This window comes from Hyla sarda, chromosome 4 (assembly GCF_029499605.1).
Source record: "Hyla sarda isolate aHylSar1 chromosome 4, aHylSar1.hap1, whole genome shotgun sequence".
NCBI classification, from domain to species: Eukaryota; Metazoa; Chordata; class Amphibia; order Anura; family Hylidae; genus Hyla; species Hyla sarda.
The window spans coordinates 260,923,824-260,949,094 of record NC_079192.1 but is presented as its reverse complement, the minus strand read 5'-3'; the positions used below and the strand labels follow the sequence as shown (position 1 = coordinate 260,949,094).

The 25,271-nt window shown below is 39.0% G+C and overlaps 1 protein-coding gene across 5 annotated transcripts in view; it reads left to right on the top strand.

The window, feature by feature from the left end:
* The window catches only part of SYT1 (synaptotagmin 1), a 608,991-nt gene that overhangs the window by 160,857 nt on the left and 422,863 nt on the right, over positions 1 to 25,271 (top strand). The window lies entirely within an intron of this gene.

Genomic DNA, 25,271 nt, shown 5'->3' with positions numbered 1-25,271 from the left:
AGACAAAAAAAAATCCAGTGGAGCCAAAAGCTAGTGTATTTGTCAGTTTCCAGTAATGACTATACAGATTGTAAAAATACTTTTCCTGTTTGTTATAAACAAAGTCTTGACATAACAGAATAAATTTAAAAGTTAATACAACCTGGCTTTAGAAAATCAGCATGAATTTAAATATTAACTAGAGGGTAGATTGTGAAGAGCAGAAGCTTTTGGCAGATTCATGCATTTTTAGTCAAATATATTTATGAAATTCATAACTTCTTTATTAAATGTATGATTTTTGTGCTGTTACTAAAGTTTAAATTGTAACATTCTTGAAAATAAAAATGGTGCGAACCTGCGATTTAATAAATTACACAAGAGAAAGACAATTCTGTAAGACTAATTTGTCCCATACAAATACAGTCTATAAGATTTTTATGGCCTTATTTGTCACATTACAAATAAATCAACTTTTTAAAGTTACCAGTTTCGAAACTTCATTGACCGGGACCAATTAGTTTGTTATGTTAAGATCGACAATAAAATTAAGGCTGGGTTCACACAGTATCAGTCAGTGTTTGGTCAGTATTTTCAGCAAGAATCAGGAGTGGGTTGAAAACTCAGAAAAGGGTGGAAATTGGTTGCTGTGGACAACTGCACCATTTTTGCTCAGCACAGGTTTTGATAAATCTCCCCAAAATACTAACAATTGCATATTGTCATCTTTTATCCTATAGGATAAAATATTTTAGAAGCCCAATACTTTACTTGTCTATTTTCCAAATAATATTTGCCAATACAAGAGATTCTAGAACCTATTTGCAGCTACCAAGCATTTTTGTTGCTGCTATTCTATATGATATATGAGTATGATATTATGAACTGTACAATCTAAATATACAATCTATACAATTCACACAGTCTCTATATATACATATAGTTTAATAGAAAATCAAAAAGATCATGCAACTTTCTGAAATAGTCCTCATTACAAATTTCCTACCATTTAGCTGGTACTTAGGAAAGAGCAAGGGGGGGGGGGTCTTTTACTAAAATGCTTGTGATTTATTTAATTTTTTAGTTCTTTTTTTAGCATTTTTTTTGCGTCACTCCGCCAAATGTATACATGGTTGTTGTATACCTCACCTTTATAAACACTCCCTCCTGTGTAATTAAGCTATGGGCCTGACGAAGCGCTGATAGCACGATATGGACCGTCGCCCAACCCACTCCCCCACCTCACCTGTTCCTGTCCGCTCCACCGCATGGGATTCTATGCATTGCAGATTGTGATACAATAAAGAAGCCTGTTTCCCACACCAAGACCGTGGGAGTGCTCCATTCTTTTACATATCTACATTGGATATATCTTCTACTTTATATGTGAGCATTGGAAAGGTCTAGCAGCCAGAGGATTCCAGCTACATAGTGATTTGTGTAGTAATAGTGCCGGGTACATCTATAAGAGGATAGAAAACACAAAAGATAGTTTGTAGGAAATAATTATATAGTCTGTTTAAAATAGTGCTCACACAGAAAACTACAGAGGCTTGAGAGGAAAAAGTAAGCAAAATTTTAATAAAGCTGTATGGAAAAAATGTAATGTTCATTCTAGATAAAAAACTAGAATGAACAATGCTTTTTAAAGGTGTCCGTAAGTTTTAATTTTATTATAAACATATGTTACAGTCAGTAAATATTAAAAGGATCAGTAATTAATGATGTTAATAAACATATGTCATAAAAATGACATTGATTTTCCCTTCTACCAGCCTACATTGTTCTTTTGGCGTTTCCAAGAATAAGAATAGATAACAAATGTTTTTTTGCATGATACATTGCCTCATTTAATGGCCCTCATATGTGGAACTAATGACAACATGCATTGCAAGCAAAATAGTTTTTCCCATCTGTAATTGTAATGATACATCACAGCCCATATATTTACTGTATGTGCTATCTGTTATCTCAGAGTAAATATATGAAACAGGTGTATTTAATTCAGCATTGACCTTTATCTCATTACTCATTCTGATGAGTGCAGATAAAATGTATGTGTATAATGCGTTACTCTGCTTCTTGGGAATTCATGTTATTTCTGTACATTTTACCTTCCTAGATCAAGGTCAGTGAAAACAGTTATCTGACTATTCTAATATGAGCATCTTCTATATTAAACGTATATATTTAATGTATGCGTATGTAATGTGAATTTTGAAGGGCAGTAATGGTAAATCAAATATTTTATTGAAGTTTAAAAATGCAACTTTTGACTCCATCAGTGGGTAGCATATCATATATACCCACGACTAGGACCAAGGTTAAGTATAAACATATACATGGCCATTTGCATAAACTAAATCCCAAGAGAAAGACTTCATGGGCACACTATGGCTTCCATGACTAAAAGAAACTGTGATCATAAATAATCCAGCTACAGAGGAATGCATGGAGCAAAAGGTTAAAATTGGGTGTACCTATTAGGTTGGAATTAGAGATGAGCGAACTTACAGTAAATTCGATTCGTATGTAAAATGTAAAATCGTATGTAAAATCCACAATTGCAGCCTTTTTGCAACCCCACAACAGGTTATTGCAGAATTTGGTTAAAAAATTACTATAAACTGGCAGCGTATCTTTACAATAAAGTGACATGCTGACGTTTCAAACCCACACCAGATCAATTTTCATGTGAATTTTTGTAATTTTTTTTTGCCAGGTTTTTCACATCCCATCTAATTTTCTGCTACTGTTAAAGCGGTGTATTTGTACCATATGCTCCTTGTATGGAGATAAAATACCATTATAGTTGCTTTATTTTTCTGAAGGCTGGTTTCAGATGAATGTAATACAGATGTATTCACGATGTACATAGACATACTGTATATATGCTGCTTTTTTGTTCAGCCCATTAGATCTTAATATGGATGGTCTGAACAATGTGTCTGATGATCCTGAGTTTGGACCATTAGACCAGCAGTTGAGCAGCCATAATATAGAAGCAAAAAAAGTGTCAGTATTTCAGGTGTCTAAAATTAGCTTGAGACTGGTCTTTCTTTGGGTTGAGTGGTTTAATAAGCTGTAACTCCAATGTTGGTCTGGCAGCAGGATACCTGTTTAAATCTCCCAGCAATGTTGTTGGCGCGAAGGTTAACAAGTATCCTACATCCAAACCAACATTGGAATTACGCTTTAAAGGGGTTTTCCGACTGCAAGCACTTACTGAGAAAAAGTGTCAGATCGCAGAGGATCGGACCACTGGTACCTCCATGATCTTACAAACGGAAACTCGACTCTGCAGAAATGAAGCAGTAGGTCGAACATGTGCACAGCTACTTATTATCTACGGAAACTGACATGGATAGCAGAGAATAGCTATTTCTCAGCTCCAGCAGCTTATAGAGAATGAATGGAATGGAGGTGTGCATGTTTGACCCACTGTTCCCTATCAACAGGAGAGTCTGGTCCCTATTCACGAGATTGCCGGGGCTTCAACCACTGGGTTAAAATACTTATCTTGAACCTGTGGATAGGGGACAAGTGTTCCCACTAGAGTAACCCTTTAAGCATTAAAGCCAGTCCCCTAGAGATGAACAATATGCTTAACCTGTACTATTTCTTGATATAATGGAAAATTGTATTTTGATAGAAACTTAAATTAACCATAATAAGGAATAAATTACAATGACTCTATGACATGTCAACATATAACATTGGTAGCAGTCCTTAACCCCCTAACGAATATATACGTAAATGTACGTCATGGTGACGTGGTACTTAACGCACCATGACTTACGTTTACGCCCCGCCATGATTGCAAGCACCAGAGTGGTGCTCGCAACATGCGCAGCAGGTCCCGGCTGCTATCAGAACAGATGTCCGCCATTAACCCCTCAAATGCCGTGATCAATACAGATCACGGCATCTGCGGCAGTGCGATACTTTGAATGGATGATCGGATCGCCTGCAGCGCTACTGCGGGTATCCGATCATCCAGCATGGCGGCCAGAGGTCCCCTCACCTGGCTCCGGCTGTCTCCCAGGGTCTTCTGCTCTGGTCTGAGATCGAGCAGACCAGAGCAGAAGATCAACGATAATACTGATCAGTGCTATGTCCTATACATAGCACTGAACAGTATTAGCAATCAACTAATTGCCACGAATAGTCCCCTATGGGGATATTAAAAAGTGTAAAAAGAAAAGTAAAAAAAATGTAAAATAAAAAAGTAAAAAAATTTGAAAAATCCCCTCCTTCAATAAAAAGTAAAACGTTTTTCCCATTTTACCCCCCAAAAAGCGTAAAAAAAAATTATTAATACACAAATTTGTTATTGCCGCATGCGTAAAAGTTTGAACTATTAAAATACATTGTTAACTACCCCATACAGTGAACAGCGTAAATGTAAAATAATAAAAAAAAAGTCCAAAATTGCTTCTTTTTTGTCACATTTTATAAAAAAAAATTTTTTATAAAAAATTTATAAAAAGTAAAACGTAAGCAAAAGTGGTACTGATAAAAACAAAAGATCATGGCACAACAAATGAGCCCTCATATTACCCCATATTCGGAAAAATTTGAAAGTTATATGTGGTCAAAATAGGGCAATTTCAAACATACTAATTTTGTTAAAATGGTTTGAGATTTTTTTAAGCGGTGCCATTATAGAAAATAATGTAATCATGGGTATCATTTTAATCGTATTGACCCACAGAATAAAGAAAACATGTCATTTTTACCGTAAAATGTACAGCGTGAAAACAAAACCTTCCAAAATTTGCTAAATTGCGGTTTTCTTTTCAATTTTCCCACATAAATAATATTTGTTTGGTTGCGCTGTACATTTTATGGTAAAATAAGTGATGTAATTACAAAGCACAATTGGTGACCCAAAAAACAAGCCCTCATATGGGTCTGTGGATGGAAATATAAGAGAGTTATGATTTTTAGAAGGCGAGGAGGAAAAAACTAAAATGGAAAAATAAAATTGGTCCAGTCCTTGAGGGGTTAAGCTAGAACCTCAAAGTACTCTAAGTCCACAATGCTAAGCAATGTCCCCTTATAGCTTTACTGCTTATCTGAAATTTAATTAATTCCAATTCCAATGGCACCTCACGTGAATCTTCTCCTCAACTTGTCTGACGTGACATTACCATAACCTGTAGTTAGCTGGTACACCAAGGGCTGGATAGCTTTTTTCAGATCTGCAGGTAAATAGTTAATGCCCCAATAATCTTCTTTCATCATTATATAGTGTATGGAAATACATGACAGCATTAATCAGCTGAGAATTCCCTTTTTTCATGTGAGAAAATATAATTACTGTACATTAAAATTAAGACATGCTGACATATAATGAATTTAGCCATAACCAAGCAAAATCATTTGTAATCATATTGAATTACTGTTCATTAATACTACAAAATATGAATATAATTATCATTAAAATAGAATTATTGGCCTGTAGTATCAGTGAAACATTATATCAAATTTTTCAATTAGAAGAGTATTTAACGTTCATATTATTATAATTGGGAAAATGCAATCAAATAAATATCCTGGATGTATATGTGCAGCTGTGACTGCTTTATTGATATGTACACATGTTCTTCATGCCTTTTTAAAAACAATAAAAAAAACAATTGAAAGTAAATAAATATTCTGGAATTGCTACTCACAGTGTTGTTTGTGCTTTATTCTGTCTAGTGTGGTTTGTTGTTGTTATGGTGCAGTTGGAGGTTTTTAGCTATGTGGGGCCTTTTTCTCCCTTGTCTGTCATCTTTGCCCATTCTGCTTTAAACTCAAAATCAAGCATCTATTAGAGGCTTTTGGGTTACTTTAACCCCTTAAGGACGCAGGACGTAAATGTACGTCCTGGTGCGGTGGTACTTAACGCACCAGGATGAACATTTACGTCCTGTGCATAACCGCGGGCATCGGAGCGATGCCCGTGTCATGCGCGGCTGATCCCGGCTGCTGATCGCAGCCAGGGACCCGCCGGCAATGGCCGACGCCCGCGATCTCGCGGGCGTCCACCATTAACCCCTCAGGTGCCGGGATCAATACAGATCCCGGCATCTGTGGCAGTGCGCGATTTGAATGAATGATCGGATCGAATGATCGCGCTGCTGCGGGGATCCGATCATTCAGAACGCCGCACGGAGGTCTCCTCACCTTCCTGCTTCCGGCTCCCGGTGTCTTCTGCTCTGGTCTGTGATCGAGCAGACCAGAACAGAAGATAGCCGATAACACTGATCTGTTCTATGTCCTATACATAGAACAGATCAGTATTAGCAATCATGGTATTGCTATGAATAGTCCCCTATGGGGACTATTCAAGTGTAAAAAAAATGTAAAAAAATGTAAAAGTAAAAAAAAAGTGAAATATCCCCTCCCCCAATAAAAAAGTTAAACGTCCGTTTTTTCCTATTTTACCCCCAAAAAGCGTAAAAAAATAATTTTATAGACATATTTGGTATCGCCGCGTGCCTAAATGTCCGAACTATTAAAATAAAATGTTAATGATCCCATACGGTGAACGGCGTGAACGAAAAAATTAAAAAAAAAGTCCAAAATTGCTACTTTTTTAATACATTGTATTAAATTTTTTTTTATAAAAAATGTATTAAAAGTTTTTTATATGCAAATGTGGTATCAAAAAAAGTACAGATCATGGCGCAAAAAATGAGCCCTCATACCGCCACTTATACGGAAAAATAAAAAAGTAAGAGGTCATCAAAATAAAGGGATTATAAACGTACTAATTTGGTTAAAAAGTTTGTAATTTTTTTTAAGCGCAACAATCATAGAAAAGTATGTAATGATGGATATCATTTTAATCGTATTGACCCTCAGAATAAAGAACACACGTCATTTTTACCATAAATTGTACGGCGTGAAAACAAAACCTTCCAAAATTAGCAAAATTGCATTTTTCTTTTTCATTTCCCCACAAAAATAGTGTTTTTTGGTTGCGCCATACATTTTATGATATAATGAGTTATGTCATTACAAAGGACAACTGGTCTCGCAAAAAACAAGCCCTCATACTAGTCTGTGGATGAAAATATAAAAGAGTTATGATTTTTAGAAGGTGAGGAGGAAAAAATGAAAATGTAAAAATTAAATTGTCTGAGTCCTGAAGGCCAAAATGGGCTGAGTCCTTAAGGGGTTAAAGGGTTACTCCTGTGGAAAACAAATGGAAAAAAAAATGTTTTCCAATCAACTCGTGCCAGAAAGTTTAACAGATTTGTAAATTACTTCTTTATAAAAATCTTTATCCTTCCAGTACTTATTGGCAAATGTATGCTCCGGAGGAAGTTGTGTAGTTCTTTTCTGTCTAACCACAGTGTGCCCTGCTGACACTTCTGTCCGTATCAGGAACTGTCCAGAGTAGGAGCAAATCTCCATAGTAAACCTCTCCTGCTCTGGACAGTTTCTGTCACGGACAGAGGTGTCAGCAGAGAGCACTGTGTTCAGACAGAAAAGAACTATACAACTTCCTCTGCTGCACTGTGGCATAGTGGTCCATAAGCCACCCCTGTTTGGTCTTGGCTATGTGCTTAGGTCACTGTCTTGTTGAATGGTTAACATTCTTCTCATTCTGAGGACCGGAGCACTCTGGATCAGAATTTATTAAAGCGTACCCGTCAGATCCAAAAAAAAAAAAAAATTTTTTTTATATATCTCTCAGTACCTAATCCTGACCATGTACATTTTTATGAGTCTAGCACCTTTATTTATTTTTTCATTACACTTTTAATTTAGCTCACTAGTCTGAATTCCTCTCAAAGGTAGGGGGCGTGGCCTCACTGTGCAGGTCTCCGCCCCTTCCCTCAGTATGCTGTCTGCTCACATCTCCCCTAGCATTAGCAAAACTACAACTCCCAGATTTTCCTCACTGACAGTAGCGGGACACAAGCTGACAGTGGGAGGATTTTCCCTCCAGCTGTGAGCCCTGCGCTCACAGCTGTCAATCAAGGAAGTGTGTCCATGACATAGGTGATGATGCATGGACACAACAGGACTAGTATATGTCCAAGCAGGCAGGGGGGGGCACTTGTTTGGCTTTTTCGGTATGAAATACTGAAAACTTTCTAATGAAAGCAATTGCAAAACCTATTGGTTTTACATGCTTTACAGCATATCAAAAGTTTTTGTATCTGACAGTGCCCATTTAAGAACATATTTGTACTTTGCTCCATTCAGCTTTCACCCAACCCTGCCCAGTCTTCCTGTCCAGTCTCTGAATGCCCCCCCCCTTTCCCCAGCATAATGCTACCACCACCATGCTGCACTGTAGCGATGGTATTGGGCAAATGATGAGTATAATTAATTAAAATTTTGTTTACTTTATATGACATATTGTCCCTGGCTGCATGAAATGAGGTTAACCTCTTAAGGATGCATGGTATACCTGTACGCCCTGCGCCCGGTCCCGGTATATAATGCGGGGTCCCGCCGTGATCCCGTATCATACTGGGTTGGTCCCAGTGGCTAATGATAGCCGGTACCCTGGGCTTATAGCATGCGGCACCGATCGTTGTGCCATGCGCTATTAACCCTTTAGACGCCGCGATCAAAATTGATCGTCGCATCTAAAATGAAAGTAAAAGCTTCCGGCAGCTCAGTCGGGCTGATCGCGGAAATTGCGATAAAATTGCAATGTCCCGATCAGCTAGCACGCAAGCGGAGGTCCCCTCACCTGTCTCTGTCGCATACAATCGGCGATTGATTGCTCCAAGCCTGAGATTCAGGCTTGAGCAATTGACCGCCTATAACACTGATCAATGCAAAGCTATGGCTTTACAGTGAACAGTGTAAAAGATCAGTGTGTGCAGTGTTATAGCCCCCTATGGGAGCCATAACACTGCAAAGAACAAAGTGAAAAAATAAAGGTAATTTAACCCCTTCCTAATAAAAGTTTGAATCACCCCCTTTTCCCATAAAAAAAAAAAACTGTGTAAAAAAAATCTAAATAAACATATGTGGTATCGCCGCGTGTGGAAATTTCCGAATTATAAAAATATATCGTTATCAAAACTGCACGATTGATGGTGTACGCACAAAAAAATTCAAAAGTCCAATAATGAAAACATTTATAAAAAGAGATCAAAAATTCAGATCAATACAAAAATGGTACTGATAAAAACTTCAGATCACGGCGCAAAAAAATGAGCCCTCATACCGGCCCGTACGCGGTTAAATAAAAAAGTTATAGAGGTCAGAAGATGTGAATTTTTTATGTATAAATTTTCCTGCATGTATTTATGATTTTTTTCAGAAGTACGACAAAATCAAACCTATATAAGTAGGGTGTCATTTTAATCATAAGGACCTACAGAATAAAGATAAGGTGTAATTTTTACCAAAAAATGCACTGCTTAGAAACGAAAGCCCCCAAAAATTACAAAATGAATTTTTTTCTTGAATTTTGTCGCACAATTTTGTCGCATATGTCATCATATGGAATTTTATGTGCAAAATTGAAAGCATTATGATTTTTAGAAGGTGATGAGCAAAAAAATAAAAATGCAAAAACGGAAAACGGAGTCCTTAAGGGGTTAAAGGGCTGAGACCACAGTAAAATATAAAAAGACTTGCACTACAGTGTGGTTTTCAGGATGAAGTGGTGCACAGAGAAGCATATAATAGAAGCATATTGCACAGTATTATAACTTCATGGACCCAAAGGCTGAAATTCTGAAATACCCCTGTATCCTGCACATATTTGATGCAGAGGATTTAAAGCTGCAGATTTGATGTTGTGTTCAGTCATTTTGTTTACATTGACCTCTGCAGCATAAAATCTGCAGCTTCAAGTCCTGCGCATCAAATACGCACACGATATGTGTGAATACACCCTTAAAAGACTTTTCTGTTAGATAATGCATTTAAACTAGTAGGACATAGTACAGCCACCACAAACTGTTGGATTAACATGCAGAACATATAGTACATGTGTCAGCCTCTAATTCAACAACAAATCATGTTTGGCAGAGATAAATGCTACCCTTCAACGTATTTGCATGAAGAGTCTAAAATGAATTGCAGATACAAAGTCCCATGGCAGAGAATAGATTAATGGTATCTATTATTTACATGCATTCATAAAATAAAGTTAATATACTTCCTTACAGATAAAAAGAGCATGTATTGTAATTTAATGCTACATTATGTCCATATTAATGAAAGCTATCTTTCCACACATTACTTTGAACACATTTTCAGCCTTATTATTACCTTTTTTTTTTTTGTGTATGAAGTATTGAACCAACGTATGGTTAAAAAATCCAATAACAATATTGTAGAAAGAAGGAAATAAATATTTAGATATGCATATGTCGGTAGTGTTCTTTCCTGCGGGTGAACTAGCTATGTTACATAGCGGCAGTGTTAGCAGGGACTGTTATGCTTTGTACCTGGAAAAATAAAAGGTTGTCCTGCCCTATAAAAGCAGTGACTCTCTACAGAAGTGGAAATTGAAGGTCTAGGTCCACGATTAAAAATGTGTTCCAAGACCATTTAATCATAATGTTTAAAATATAATATCATATAGTTCTATGTTTCGGAGAAGCTGAGAGCCTTCCCAGATGACAGTCCCCATGGATGTTTTGGCACAGTTACATTATACCGTATTTTTCGCCCTATAGGACGCACCGGCATATAAGACGCACCCAATTTTAAAGGTGCAAAATCTAGAAAAAAAAAGATTCTGAACCCAACAGTGATCTTCAACCTGCGGACCTCCAGATGTTGCAAAACTTCAACTCCCAGCATGCCCGGACAGCCGTTGGCTGTCCGGGCATGCTGGGAGTTTTAGTTTTGCAACATCTGGAGGTCTGCAGGTTGAAGACCACTGGTATAGGAGTCACGTGTCCCCGCCGCTCCGGACCCGTCACCACTAGTCACCGCTGCCCTGGATGTTGGTCCATCGCTGTCGCCGCGTCCCCGTGGTGTCCCCGACGCTCCGGACGTCTTCTTCCCTGGGATCCACGCTCTCCGTCGCCATCATAACGTCGCTACGCACGCCGCTCCTATTGGATGACGGGACGGCGTGCACGACGGCGTGATGAGGTCGAAGGAGCAGACACCGAGGAGGCAGGTAAGGTCCCTCCCGGTGTCCTGTTAGCTGTTCGGTACGCCGCGATTTCACTGCGGCGGTCCCGAACAGCCCGACTGAGCAACCGGGTTAGTGTCACTTTCGCTTCAGACGCGGCGGTCAGCTTTGATCGCCACTTCTGATGGGTTAATATAGGGCATCACCACGTTCGGTGCTGTCCTGTATTAGTCGTGGGTCCAGGCCATTGATGGCCGCAGGGGCTGCCGCGATAGGTGTGTATTTGCCGTATAAGACGCACCAACTTTTCCCCCCCCAGTAACCTTTACCCCTCCCCCCCCCCCCGGTAAATACATTGGTTTCCTGACAACAGAAGTAAATGGGCCATTTGCAATCCAACAGCTAAATAGACAAGAGAGGAATGATCATCACAAAGTTCTTCCCTCTTAGCTTTATTTGAGTATCGATTTCTTTGGTTGATCTTCAAGTAATCTGTAAATCAATGGAATTTTTTCTTATAAACATATAGTTACATGAAGTTTATTACATGAAATTTAGTAGACTAGAACTGTTTCATTCTTTTTACAATGTTTATGGGCTATTTTACCTATAGGACCCTGCGCACACACTGGAAAGTAAATTATATAAATAAAAGAAAGAAGGAACCTTTGAAATACTCATACCTGAACTACTACGACTACTACTACTTTTTAAATCAACTAGTGCAAGAAAGTTAAACAGATTTGTAAATTATGCTAGGGACGTTAGGGACCCACTCTGGATAGGTGGCCTTGACGTGGCGAGTGAGCTTGTACTTTTTGATCAAAAATGTATACTAACAACGTGTTAGTTTTTGATATTATGCTGAGAAGCAATCAGATCATTATACAAGATTGTAGATGTGCACCATGTCTGTTTCTTCTACCTGAATTCACAGATTTGTAAATTAGTTTGATTTAAAAATCTTAATCCTTCCAGTACTTAGCAGCTGATATAAGCTCCACAGGAAGTTCTTTTCCTTTTGAATTTCTTTTCTGTCTGACTACAGTTCTCTCTGCTGACACCTCAGTCCATTTTAGGAACTGTCCACAGCAGGATAGGTTTGCTATGAGGATTTGCTTGTACTCTGGACATGTCCTAAAATGGACAGAGGTGCCAGCAAAGAGCACTGTGTTCAGAAAGAAAGGAAATTCAAAAAGAAAAGAACTTCCTGTGGAGCATGCAGCAGCTGATGAGTACTGGAAGGAAAAAAAAAGTTTCCCAGTGGAGTACCCCTTTACATACTTATAAAAGATGAGCTACACTGAAAACATTTAAGCCATTCTCAACTCATTTGGGATATTTGTTAGTCTGTAAGAATAAACTGAGAAACTGTCTATTAAAAAAGAACATTTAATAAACCTTTGGTTCGCCTTTGTAATCCATTGTGTGTTTTCTGTATTTTATGACTTTGGTTTTGAGAATTCAGTTGATAATTTGATTGACCTGTCATATTATTAATAACAGTGGAAAACAGAAAATGAATCACTTAAATTATCTCAGATAATTTAAAGAACATAGTCAATTTGCATTGTAATAACCTACCATGTTCGTTCTTGTAGGCCAAATTTAATAAATATGTGTTCTCTGGATAGTAGATAAATACATTACTTGCAAATAAATGTGAGTTAAAATGATTTTGGTTTATATATGCTGCACATCCCTTGGAATATTTATGTCTTGTCCCACAGGTACAATATTGCAAACAGGAAATCAAGCTGAAAAGCATTTATGCACAGAACAGCGCCATAGTAGAAATAGTTCTTGCTTAGAATGAACCAATCATCTATGTATAAAATCATCATAAAGTGCAGTGTATGTAATAAATACAATAAATATTATTATTTCTAAATAATTAATAATAACAATACCATATATACTCGAGTATAAGCCGAGTTTTTCAGCACGATTTTTCATGCTCGAGTGAACTCTCCGCCTGTCAATCCCTTACAGTGGTCTTCAACCTGCGGACCTCCAGATGTTTCAAAACTACAACTCCCAGCATGCCCGGAAAGCCATCGGCTGTCCGTGCATGCTGGGAATTGTAGTTTTGAAACATCTGGAGGTCCGCAGGTTGAAGACCACTGCGGCATTTGTCATCATTCAGCCCCCCCCCCCCTTTAGTTTTCTACTCACCCCCCCTCGGTGGGAAGGAAGGGTGAGCTGGTCCGGGCCATCTATGCTGCAGAGACCGTCCGGTGGGGAGGGTTAGTCGTTCTGGGCTGTCCATTTTCACCGGGAGGCCCTCTTCTCCGCTCCAGGCCGGCCCCGGACTAGTGACATTGCCTTGACGATGACGCACAGGGACGTCCGTGCGCAGCAGATGTCCCTGTGCATGAACTTCCCTGTGCGTCGTCATCAAGGAAACGTCAATAGTCCGGGGCTGGCCCGGAGCAGAGAAGAGGGCATCCCGGTGAAAATGGACAGCCCAGAACGACTAACCCTCCCCACCGGACGGTCTCTGCAGCATAGATGGCCCGGACCAGCTCACCCTTCCTTCCCATCGAGGGGGGGTGAGTAGAAAACAAAAAGGGGGTACTGGATGATGAGGAAGGCTGCAGTGGTCTTCAACCTGCGGACCTCCAGATGTTTCAAAACTACAACTCCCAGCATGTCCGGACAGCCGATGGCCGTCCGGGCATGCTGGGAGTTGTAGTTTTGCAACATCTGGAGGTCCGCAGGTTGAAGACCACTGACATTGAAGGGATTGACAGGCGGGGATGATGAAGGGGGGGATCATGACGAGGGGGATGATGACAGGGTGATAATGACGGAGGTGTTAATGACGGGGGTCTGGATGATGACAGGGGGGGGATGATGTATTTCCCACCCTAGGCTTATAGTCGAGTCAATAACTTTTACTGGGTTTTTGGGGTGAAATTAGGGGCCTCGGCTTATATTCGGGTCGGGTTAGGGCATTTAAAAAAGTATATTACGTGTCACACAAGCGCTAAGGTTTAAGAAAAATAATAGGGAATATTTTTTATGACATCTCTAACTGGCTCTTACATTACCTGGATTTCCAGCATGTTTCAGCATGTTCCTTTTCTCTTATTTCTCTTACAAGACACTGGTTCAGTCATGCCTAGGAAGATTCCCAGTTAGATCAGCTACTCTAATAAGCACTAAATCAGATTTAGTTTTTCCTAAAAATAATGCTGCCTTTTGCAGTTTTTCGAAGTTTTCCTATAATAAGTAAGATTTCCAGATGACTATAAGTCCATTTTAATTTTGTTTACAATTTTCCACTTGTCCAAAAAAATATTTCCCTACTTACGAATCACAGAATTAGTGAAAGTGATAAAAGGAACTTACATAGATTTTAAGTGACTTATAGATTTTTCAGCCTTAATATGTTGTAAGGCTGGCGACTCAATAGGAGGGTGCTAAAAAACCACCTTGTAGCTCATCAATTACTTCACTTCTTGCTTACAAACCTGGTGTTTAAGATATAGTTGCCATGGTAAACCATCTGGGCTTGAATGAAAAGAATTTAAGTGGTGGTTGTAGAGTGACTCACAGCATGTGTTGTAAATCTTATGCTAAGTTAATTCTTAGATCTGTCTTGTTTCTTGCTTGAACATTCAGGTTAATCGATATTACTTACATCTAATGCACCTGACAACAAAATTAAAGTCATGATATTGACAGTTAAACAGATGCAGCAGAATATTTACTTTAATGTTTTTTCTATGTATTTTTTTTTCCTTTAAACGGGCATTTTGGCCATAGACATCTTATCCCCTAAGATAAGATGTCTGATCGCGGGGGACCCCGCCTCTGGGACCCCCAGCGATCTCTGTGCAGCACCCGCATTCTATGCCAGGCTGCTGCTCCAGTCGGGGTAATCTCTGCATGCCACATGCGGATTTAAGATACCCACAAGGTGCCGAAAAAATCTGCAAGGTTTCAACCCCAGCATATCAATTTATATTGCAGATATGATACAGGTATTTTGCGGATTTTTCTAATTGACTTCAATAGGAAAGTCAAAATTGGCAATGAATCGGGAGACATACAGGTTCTATATTTAAATGTCGCGGCTACACATCAAAATCTGCAACTGAGGATTTCCATGTACTTTGCCTTTTTTTTTTTTTTTACCTTACACGTGACCATATCCTGAATATAATGGAGAAATGTTTACATTAGAAGGACTAAAACTTTTAAACACGGGCCAGGGAAGGTTTATATAATGTTGTTTTTCTTTTATTATATAATCAATGATTTCTGCTGCCCGTCTTTTGTAGATTCTTGTGGCATTGCTGTGGACATTGTCTACAATTCTTGTTTGTCTGATCGTTAACAGAATGCACACAGTCTTTGCCACTGTAAATTGTAGCTTGTAATAATGATTTAGATGTTCTTCACTTAACCCCTTAAGGACCGGGGGTTTTTCCGTATTTGCATTTTCGTTTTTTGCTCCTTGCCTTTAAAAAATCATAACTCTTTCAATTTTGCACCTAAAAATCCATATGATGGCTTATTTTTTGCGCCACCAATTCTAATTTGTAATGACGTCAGTCATTTTGCCCAAAAATCTACGGTGAAACGGAAAAAAAAATCATTGTGCGACAAAATTGAAAAAAAAACGCAGTTTTGTAACTTTTGGGGGCTTCCGTTTCTACGTAGTACATTTTTCGGTAAAATGACACGTTATCATTATTCTGTAGGTCCATACGATTAAAATGATATCCTACTTATATAGATTTGATTTTTTCAGACTTCTGGAAAAAATCATAACTACATGCAGGAAAATTAATACGTTTAAAATTGTCATCTTCTGACCCCTATAACTTTTTTATTTTTCCGTGTATGGGGCGGTATGAGGGCTCATTTTTTGCGCCGTGATCTGAAGTTTTTAACGGTACTATTTTTGCATTGATAGGACTTATTGATCGCTTTTTATTCATTTTTAAATGATATAAAAAGTGACCAAAAATGCACTATTTTGGACTTTGGAATTTTTTTGCGCGCACGCCATTGACCGAGCGGTTTAATTAATGATATATTTTTATAATTCGGACATTTCCGCACGCGGTGATACCATATATGTTCATTTTTCTTTTTATTCACACTGTGTTTTTTTTATTGGAAAAGGGGGGTGATTCAAACTTTTAATAGGGGAGGAGTTAAATGATCTTTATTGACTTTTTTTTTTCACTTTTTTTTTCAGTGTTATAGGTCCCATAGGGACCTATAACACTGCACACACTGATCTTCTATGCTGATCACTGGTTTCTCATAAGAAACCAGTGATCAACGATTCTGCCGCATGACTGCTCATGCCTGGATCTCAGGCACTGAGCAGTCATTTGGCGATCGGACAGCGAGGAGGCAGGTAGGGGCCCTCCCGCTGTCCTGTCAGCTGTTCGGGATCTTGCTATTAGCCGCGGCTATCCCGAACAGCCCGACTGAGCTAGCCGGCCACTTTCGGTTTCACTTTTAGCCGCGCGGCTCAGCTCTGAGCGCGCGGCTAAAGGGTTAATAGCGCGCGGTGCCACGATCGGCACTGCGCGCTATTAGAGGCGGGTCCCGGCTTCACTATGACGCCGGGCCCGCCGTGATATGAGGCGGGGTTACTGTGTAACCCCGCGTTATATCAGGAGAGCAGGTCCAAGGGCGTACCTGTACGCCCTTGGTCTTTAAGGGGTTAAAGGGGTACTTCGGAAGAAAAGAAAATATTTTGTTTGTTAAAGGGGTACTACGGAGGATATTCTTTTCTTTTTGGAACACAGAGCTCTCTGCTGACATCACGGACACTGTGCTCTCTGCTGACATTTCTGTCCATTTTAAGAACTGTCAAGAGTAGGAGAATGCCTATAGCAAATATATGCGGCTTTGGACAGTTCCTAAAATGGACAGAGATGTCAGCATCGAGCACTCTGCTCGTGATGTCAACAGAGAGCACTGTGTTCCAAAAAGAAAGAAAAAAAATCCTCTGTAGTATTCAGCAGCTAATAAGTACTGGAAGGATTAAGATTTTTTTAATAGAAGTAATTTACAAACCTGTTTAACTTTCTGACATCAGTTGGTTAGAAAAAAAAATACTTTAATTACTTCCATCTAAAAATCTTAATTCTTCCAGTACTTATCAGCTGCTCTATGCTCCTGAGGAAGTTATGTAATTCTTTCTAGTCTTACTACAGTGCTCTTTGCTGGCACCTCTGTCCATGTCAGGAACTGTCCCCAGAAGGAGATTGAGATTTGATTCTGCTCAGGATTTACAAATCTGTAAGGGCAGGATCACACGGGCACATATGCATCATATTTTATGCTACAGATGCGCCAATGGTAGTCCCAGATGAACTGCAGAGTGAGCTCCTGGCTGCGGCAGGGTAGTTTTGGGTGTTTGCCCCCTGCGGATGTGCCCCGTGTGACCTTGCCATTAAACTTTCTGGCACCTGTTGATTTTTTTTTTTCCTCCGGTTTACCCCTTTAAGTTTACCTTCATAAAATGAGAACAATTTCACTGCAAGAAACAAAGGTTTGATATACAGGATATACAGATACAGTCATAGCCTAGTAATGAGGAACATAGCTATAAGAGAATCTAAAAAATGAAAAAGGATTTTGTAACCATAAAGTTATTCCTGGAAAAAGTGATAAATAGTAAAAACCCGCGTAACGTACATGACAGAATTTTGGTTTTATTATTATGTTATGCTTACCATATTAAATAGAGCAATCCTGCTGCAGCTTTGCATTATGGTAAGATTGGAATATTTATTTATAATGACAGCTACTTATGTGATACTGTTTCCGCTTTAAGGAAATGTCATGTTTCTTCCCAAAAGCCTTCTGAACTTTGTGGGCACACAGGATGAAGCAGCATGTGAAGATTGTCTCCATTGTCACTCTTGCGGGTGCATTACAAAACATCTGACACTTCTGCTAGTTGGTCTGTCAAACTGTCAGAAGAAAAAAATGAGACAACAAAGCAATATCAAAATAGGCACAGAAGATACATAGGTTTGATGTATGTTTCAATTTCATTTTTAACATATTTTGTCAAATGTGTTAAGAGAACAGATCTTTTGAATTAAAACAAATTCAAAGTAGCTCTTCTCCAGAAGGAAAATAGTATTCTTCATTTTGGAGGTGATTCTGGTTTGGTTAATAATCCCTAATTATCTTTCAAGGCACTTTGGGCAGTTGAGCATTAAAGGGGTACTCTGGTGGGGGGAAAAAATCAACTGGTGCTAGAAAGTTAAACAGATTTGTAAATTACTTCTATTTGAAAATCTTAATCCTTCCAGTACTTATCAGCTGCTGTATGATCCACAGGAAACTCTTTTCTTTTGGAATTTCTTTTCTGTCTGGCCTCAGTGCTCTCTGCTGACACCTCTGTCCATGTCAGGAACTGTCCACAGCAGGAGAGGTTTGCTATTTGAATTTCTTTCTGCTCTGGACAGTTCCTGACATAGACAGAGGTGTCAGCAGAGAGCATTGTGGTCAGACCTAAAAGAACTACACAACTTCCTCTGTAGGATACAGCAGCTGATAAGTACTGGAAGGATTAAGATTTTTAATAGAAGTAAGTTACAAATCTGTTTAACTTTCTGGCACCAGTTGATTAAAAAAATATATATATTTTCCACCGGAGTACCCCTTTAACTAAGGACTCCTTACAGCAGTGGGCTCCAAAGTGTGGCCCTTGCAAAACTATAACTCTCAGCATGCTAGGAGTTGTAGTTTTATCTGAAGTCACAATATTCCGGCCCCATGATCGTCAGTCATCATAACCGGAGCGAACATGCTGATGGTAATGGGGTGCTGAGTGAAAGATTATGGGGGTCCCCAGCGGCAGGACTCCCGCGATCAGGCATCTTATCCCCTCTCCTTTGGATAGGGGATAAGATGTCTTAGCGCCTGAGTACCCCTTTAAGTTTAGTTGCTTTACGCTAAACTCAGCTTTTCTTCCATCGCATTTGTTTTTTGACCTCATTCGTTATTCAAAACTATTCATTATTTAAAACTATGTATTATTCTAAACTGTTTGTTATTATGGAGGGAAATAATCGTTTTGCCCAACATGGCATTCATAACTGCTTTCTTTGGGAAAGGACAATGGGGGAGATTTATCAAAGCCTGTGCAGAGGAAGTAAAGCAGTTGCCCATAGCAACCAATCAGAACATCTTTGTAATTTTGAAAAAGGCCTCTAAAAATAAAAGAAGTGATCTGATCAGTTGATATGGGCAACTGCACCACTTCCTCTGCACAGGCAAAAATGATGGTACAAATATATGACTGTGCCTACCATTTTACTCTAGTGGATTACAGAATAGGACCCATATATGTTGTCTAATATATTTTAAACTATATTTCAAACTCTCACAGTGATGAACTTTAAAGGGGTACTCCGGCGCTAAGACCTCTTATCCCCTATCCAAAGGATAGGGGATAAGATGCCTGATCTAGGGGGTCCCACCGCTGGGGACCCCCGTGATCTTTCACGCAGCACCCCATTACCATCAGCCCCCGGAGCATGTTTGCTCTGGGTCTGATGACTGCCGATCACGGGGCCGGAGTATTGTGGCATCATGGCTCCGCCTCCGTGTGACATCACGCTCCGCCCCCTCAATGCAAGCCTATGGGAGGGGGCATGATAGCTGTAATGTCACACGGGGCAGAGCCGTGACATCACAAACATGCTTCGGGGGCTGATGGTAACGGGGTGCTGCGTGAAACATCACAGGGGTCCCCAGCGGCGGGACCCCCGCAATCAGGCACCGGAGTACGCCTTTAAAAACTAGAGTTTGAAAAATAATAGCCTGTTAATGACGAATATTGATATCTTGAGATATTCTAATAAGAGTATGTGATAGCACATGTCTAGAATTTGCCTTCAATTGCTAATTGATGTCTGATGACAGGGACCACCAATGCTTACTCCATTTTTCTTGCAAAGTCCTTTGAAAAGTGACTGAGAGATCCTTGTAGTACATGCATAATGACCACACAGCTTCGGCGCTGTATAGGAAAGAAATGAGAAACGATTTTGCGTCCCCTCCATTCTGGCTTTCAGGCCTCAGTTTCTAACTATGTCCCGTCACTGTATATGACTGAAGAATACCTTTAGATAGCAATGTTTGTGACAAGAAAAAGAATTCTAGTCAAAATATTGGTTCCAGTCAGTTGACCTTTCCTGTACAAGAATCTTAACATTTGTTTCCATTAGCCACATACACAACACGGGATAAAGAATTTAGGACCACTGTTATACTCCAACGGTATCAAGTATATTATGACCTCTATCATACCTTTTATGTGTGTTTAGATCTAAAGCATATATTGCCTTTCTTAATGTAATACCTGGTGTGTACAGTAGTAAATGACAAGATCTGGTGGTGGTGCCAGGAATATAGTGGATAAACTAGTGTGAAATTGTGTCGCAATTAGAAATGGTGTCATGTCTCAAAGAAGCAATTTGTGAAACAAGATGCATATACTTTTGTCTCACACTATAGAAGCTTGTTCTCTTCTGTCTCCTGTTTCACATAGATAATGGATGCTGTAGACCATATGTTTGTTGCTGACAGGAGTGAAAAGGAGATCAATTCAATAATGCATGAGTGGGTTACTATTTTTAATAGCAGAACAGGTGTACTTCAGACACCCTATATAGTGATCAATGTACACAGCTATTATGAAAGTACTGTACTATGATGCTATGGAAAAAAAAAAACAGGAAACGTTTATAATACAGTTACATAGTACCTCAGTACTGCCTTTTTTGGGATGTATTATAGGTTGTAAAAAGCTAAAATATGTCTCAACTGAAAAAAAGCCATCTAAGATAAGTTAGAGCCCAAAACATTATAAAGTATGTCCAAAAATGGTTGTATTTTACACCTCAGAAAACATCCCCAAAAAGGTCTAAAAAACTGTTTACATTTTTTTTTTTTGCATGAAAAATGGCCCAAACCTTTGTGTATACAGCCTTACTTTGAGGACTTGAGATATCTGTCTAGAAAATCTCGGCTGCCAAGCTTTTAGAGGCTACTGTGGACCCAGAAGGACAAAAAGGGATTTTCACTTTTGCCTTTTCTTTTTTTTTATTTGCAAACTATTAAAAAACTATTAGCCCAATAAATCTACAAAATGTGCATGTCTGTGTGTGTATATATATATATATATATATATATATATATATATATATGTATATATATATATATATATATATATATATATACAGGGTGGGTCATTTATATGGATACACCTTAATAAAATGGGAATGGTTGGTGATATTAACTTCCTGTTTGTGGCACATTTGTATATGTGAGGGGGGAAACTTTTCAAGATGGGTGGTGACCATGGCGGCCATTTTGAAGTCGGGCATTTTTAATCCAACTTTTGTTTTTTCAATAGGAAGAGGGTCATGTGACACATAAAACTTATTGGGAATTTCACAAGAAAAACAATTATATGCTTGGTTTTAACATAACTTTATTCTTTCATGAGTTATTTACAAGTTTCTGACCACTTATAAAATGTGTTCAATGTGCTGCCCATTGTGTTGGATTGTCAATGCAACCCTCTCCTCCCACTCTTCACACACTGATAGCAACACCACAGGAGAAATGCTAGCACAGGCTTCCAGTATCCGTAGTTTCAGGTGCTGCAGAATGGGCAAAACAATAATTGGAACAGGACCCTCAGTTTACGCAGAAGATTTTGTTCAGTGATGAGGCAAACTTTTATGTGAATGGTGAAGTTAACAAACAAAACCACTGCTATTGGTCTGACACTAACCCACATTGGATAGATCCCCCCAAGACTGTTGGAACACAAAAATTGATGGTATGGTGTGGTATATGGGGTACAAAAATAGTGGGGCCATTCTTCATCAATGGAAACCTCAAGGCCACTGGATATGCGAAATTGCTACATGATGATGTGTTTCCCTCTTTATTCACTGAAGCTGGCATGTTCCCTGAGTTTTTCCAGCAAGATGGTGCACCACCACATTATGGGTGTCAGGTCCGAGCATTCCTAGATGAACAGTTTCCTGGAAAGTGGATTGGTCGTCGAGGGCCAGTTGAATGGCACCCAAGGTCTCCCGATCTGACCCCCTTAGAATTTTATCTTTGGGGTCATCTGAAGGCAATTGTCTATGCTGTGAAGATAGGAGATGTGCAGCACCTGAAACTACGTATACTGGAAGCCTGTGCTATCAGTGTGTGAAGAGTGGGAGAAGAAGGTTGCATTGACAATCCAACACAATGGGCAGCACATTGAACACATTTTATAAGTGGTCAGAAACTTGTAAATAACTCATGAAAGAATAAACGTTAAAACCAAGCATATCATTGTTTTTCTTGTGAAATTCCCAATAAGTTTTATGTGTCACATGACCCTCTTCCTATTGAAAAAACAAAAGTTGGATTCAAAATGGCTGACTTCAAAATGGCCACCATGGCCACCACCCTTCTTGAAAGATTTCCCCCTCACATATACTAATGTGCCACAAACAGGAAGTTATCTTCAACCATTCCCATTTTATTAAGGTGTATCCATATAAATGGCCACCCTGTATATATATATATATATATATATATATATATATATATATATATATAATCATGTCGAACAAATAGCATTATAGCTATTGAACAAATGCTATTAACAAATGCTGACAATGGATAAAATGTGTCTGATTGTAAATGCCCCCAAAAAACAAAGCAACAAAGCAAGTTAAATGAATATAATTATATTAAGGTCAATTTCCCCCAACTTTAAGTTGGTATTTAGCATTGGTAATTATAAAACAAAATTAGTAGAACGTATAATGAGATTTGCACCGCTTTTTTATTTTGGAGTTACTCTTTGTTTTCGTTTACAAATAGTGATGCAAAAACACTGACCATAATACTGCCGTGTGAAAGTGGCCTTATTAATTTTAAAAATTATCTGTTTTAGTTATTCATTTTGAATCTTTAAAAGCATTTATATTTTTGTTTTATCACTTCAGAGAAACTGATTTAGAATATTTTTGTTTTACTATCCATCTATTTCTTTTAAGCAGTTGTAATACTGATGATGGATTATTCCTGAGGTCACACTTCAGAAATGGAGGCATAATAAGTAAATTATCAAGTTCCAGTCAGAGCTTTTCACTGGGAGACTTTAATTAGTATAGTTGTACTGTATGTTTCTTTTTTATTATTTTCTAACAATCCTAAATAAACCTCCCCTTGTTTATAGCTATAATGTTTATTTCACATCACTGTTGTAAAGGAGCAGCTGTGGATAATTACTAATGTTATGTGTCGAGCGCTGATTATTATGTTGTGGGTGGCTCTAATGATAATACAAAATGTCTGGACCTCTTGTGCTTTAATACTTATGGGGTGTCTTCAACTAATCAAGTATTAATGCTGGCACTGGAAATCACTAGACATCATATGAGGTTTTTTAAGGTCTATTTAACAAATAATATATGACAGGGTATTGATTTCAACAACCCCTAGTTCATACTATCGACGAAGACTATACAATACATCTCTTAGTTTTAGTTCTGTAGTGTGATGAAGTCCAATGTTCTGCTTTCCACATCTGTTGTTAAAATGTTTTAGTTTATTTAAACATCCATTGGTAGAGGATAATACTATTTATATAACCAAGAAAATCATCATTAATTCTCATTCCCACCACTGCAAACACCACTAGTCCTTTCCTTTGCACTGTCCTTGATTCTATGCAATTAGCAATTATGGCATCTATTAAGGAAACCACTGGAGCCATCTCTTAAAGTAGGGGTTGTTGAGGGCTGCATTCATTGCATAGAGTCACTAAACAATGCAAAAAGAAAGAACCGCCCAAATGACACTTGTAATTGCAGCGCAAAAGTATTAAGGGCAGCGTCACACAGGGTGCAGCCGCAGCTTATTTTGCGTCTGTATTTTGGCAGTCAAAGAGGGAATGTGTGTTCGCTTGTAGTAGAGGATTTCTACCCGGCCGCAGCTGGGAGCTCGCTCTGCAGTTCCTGTGTGACTGCCGCCGGCGTATCCGCAGTAAGAAATACGCTGTGGTTGTGCCCCTTGTGACCCTGTCCTAAAGCTGGTTTTGTTCCATCATGCAAATTGCAAATAACATGACCATCCACTGAAGGATGCTCAAACTGCTTTACCCCTTTTTTGTCTATGGCTGCTACAGAGAGACTCCTTTTAAGGTAATCTTTGAATTTTAAAGCATACCACATTGCAAGTGTAGCTAAAGTAATGTAGCTTTCAAGATCTTTTATCAGGGAGATCATGGATTGATACAATTCTACGTACATCGACCGATCTGTAATTTCCAGTACTTAAAGGTCAATATTATTGCTTTGGGGGCTACGTACATGGTCAGCCAAGTGCATTCTTCTAAGCGTAAGGTCTGACAAACCAAGTCCACTTGACTTCTTGGTTGAGATAATAGCTTGTAAGGTGGACTGGGGATTCTGAAGCACCACATATATCTAGAAAAGCAATCTGCAAATGGATGAAAAGAAGAATGTAGGCAGAATTATTGGAACTTTAACATGACATAAGAACTTTGGGGAGTATGTAAGATATATGATGTTTCCTTGCTCATTCAGTGGAGTGTGGGGATGTCATAGTAAGTTGAAAGTGACTTAAAGTGGTACTCTGCCCCTAGATCTCGACTGTGGCAACTCAGACCTCCGGTGCATGGAGCAAACTTCATGCCGGATGACTGGTGATGCGGGGCAGAGGCGTGTGCCATCACGACCATGCCCCTTGAATGCAAGTCCCAGAGACTTGCATTGAGGGGGCGTGGTCGTGACGTCACGAGCAGGGCGTGACCATGACGTCACGGGCCTCTGGTGCTGCACCCGAAAGGTCTAAACGAACGTTGGGTGCAGCAGGGAGATCGTGGGGGTCCCCAGTGGCGGAACCCCTACAATTAGACATCTTATCCCCTGTGCTTTGGATAGGGGATAAGATGTCTAGGGGCAGAGTACCCCCTTTAAATTTGTGTTATTGGGGTGTAGTTGCATAGAAATTTGTCATTTATGAGTTGAATGTCTGGGATTATAAATTGCAAATAAAAAGCCGACCAGTTTCTTAAAGCAACCCATCAGATTGCTTCTTTTTCTTTTCAGAGACCTTTTTAAAAATTAAAGAAGCAACCTGATTGGTTTTTATGGGCAACTGGTCAACTTTTCCTCTGCACAAGTTTTGATGACTCCCC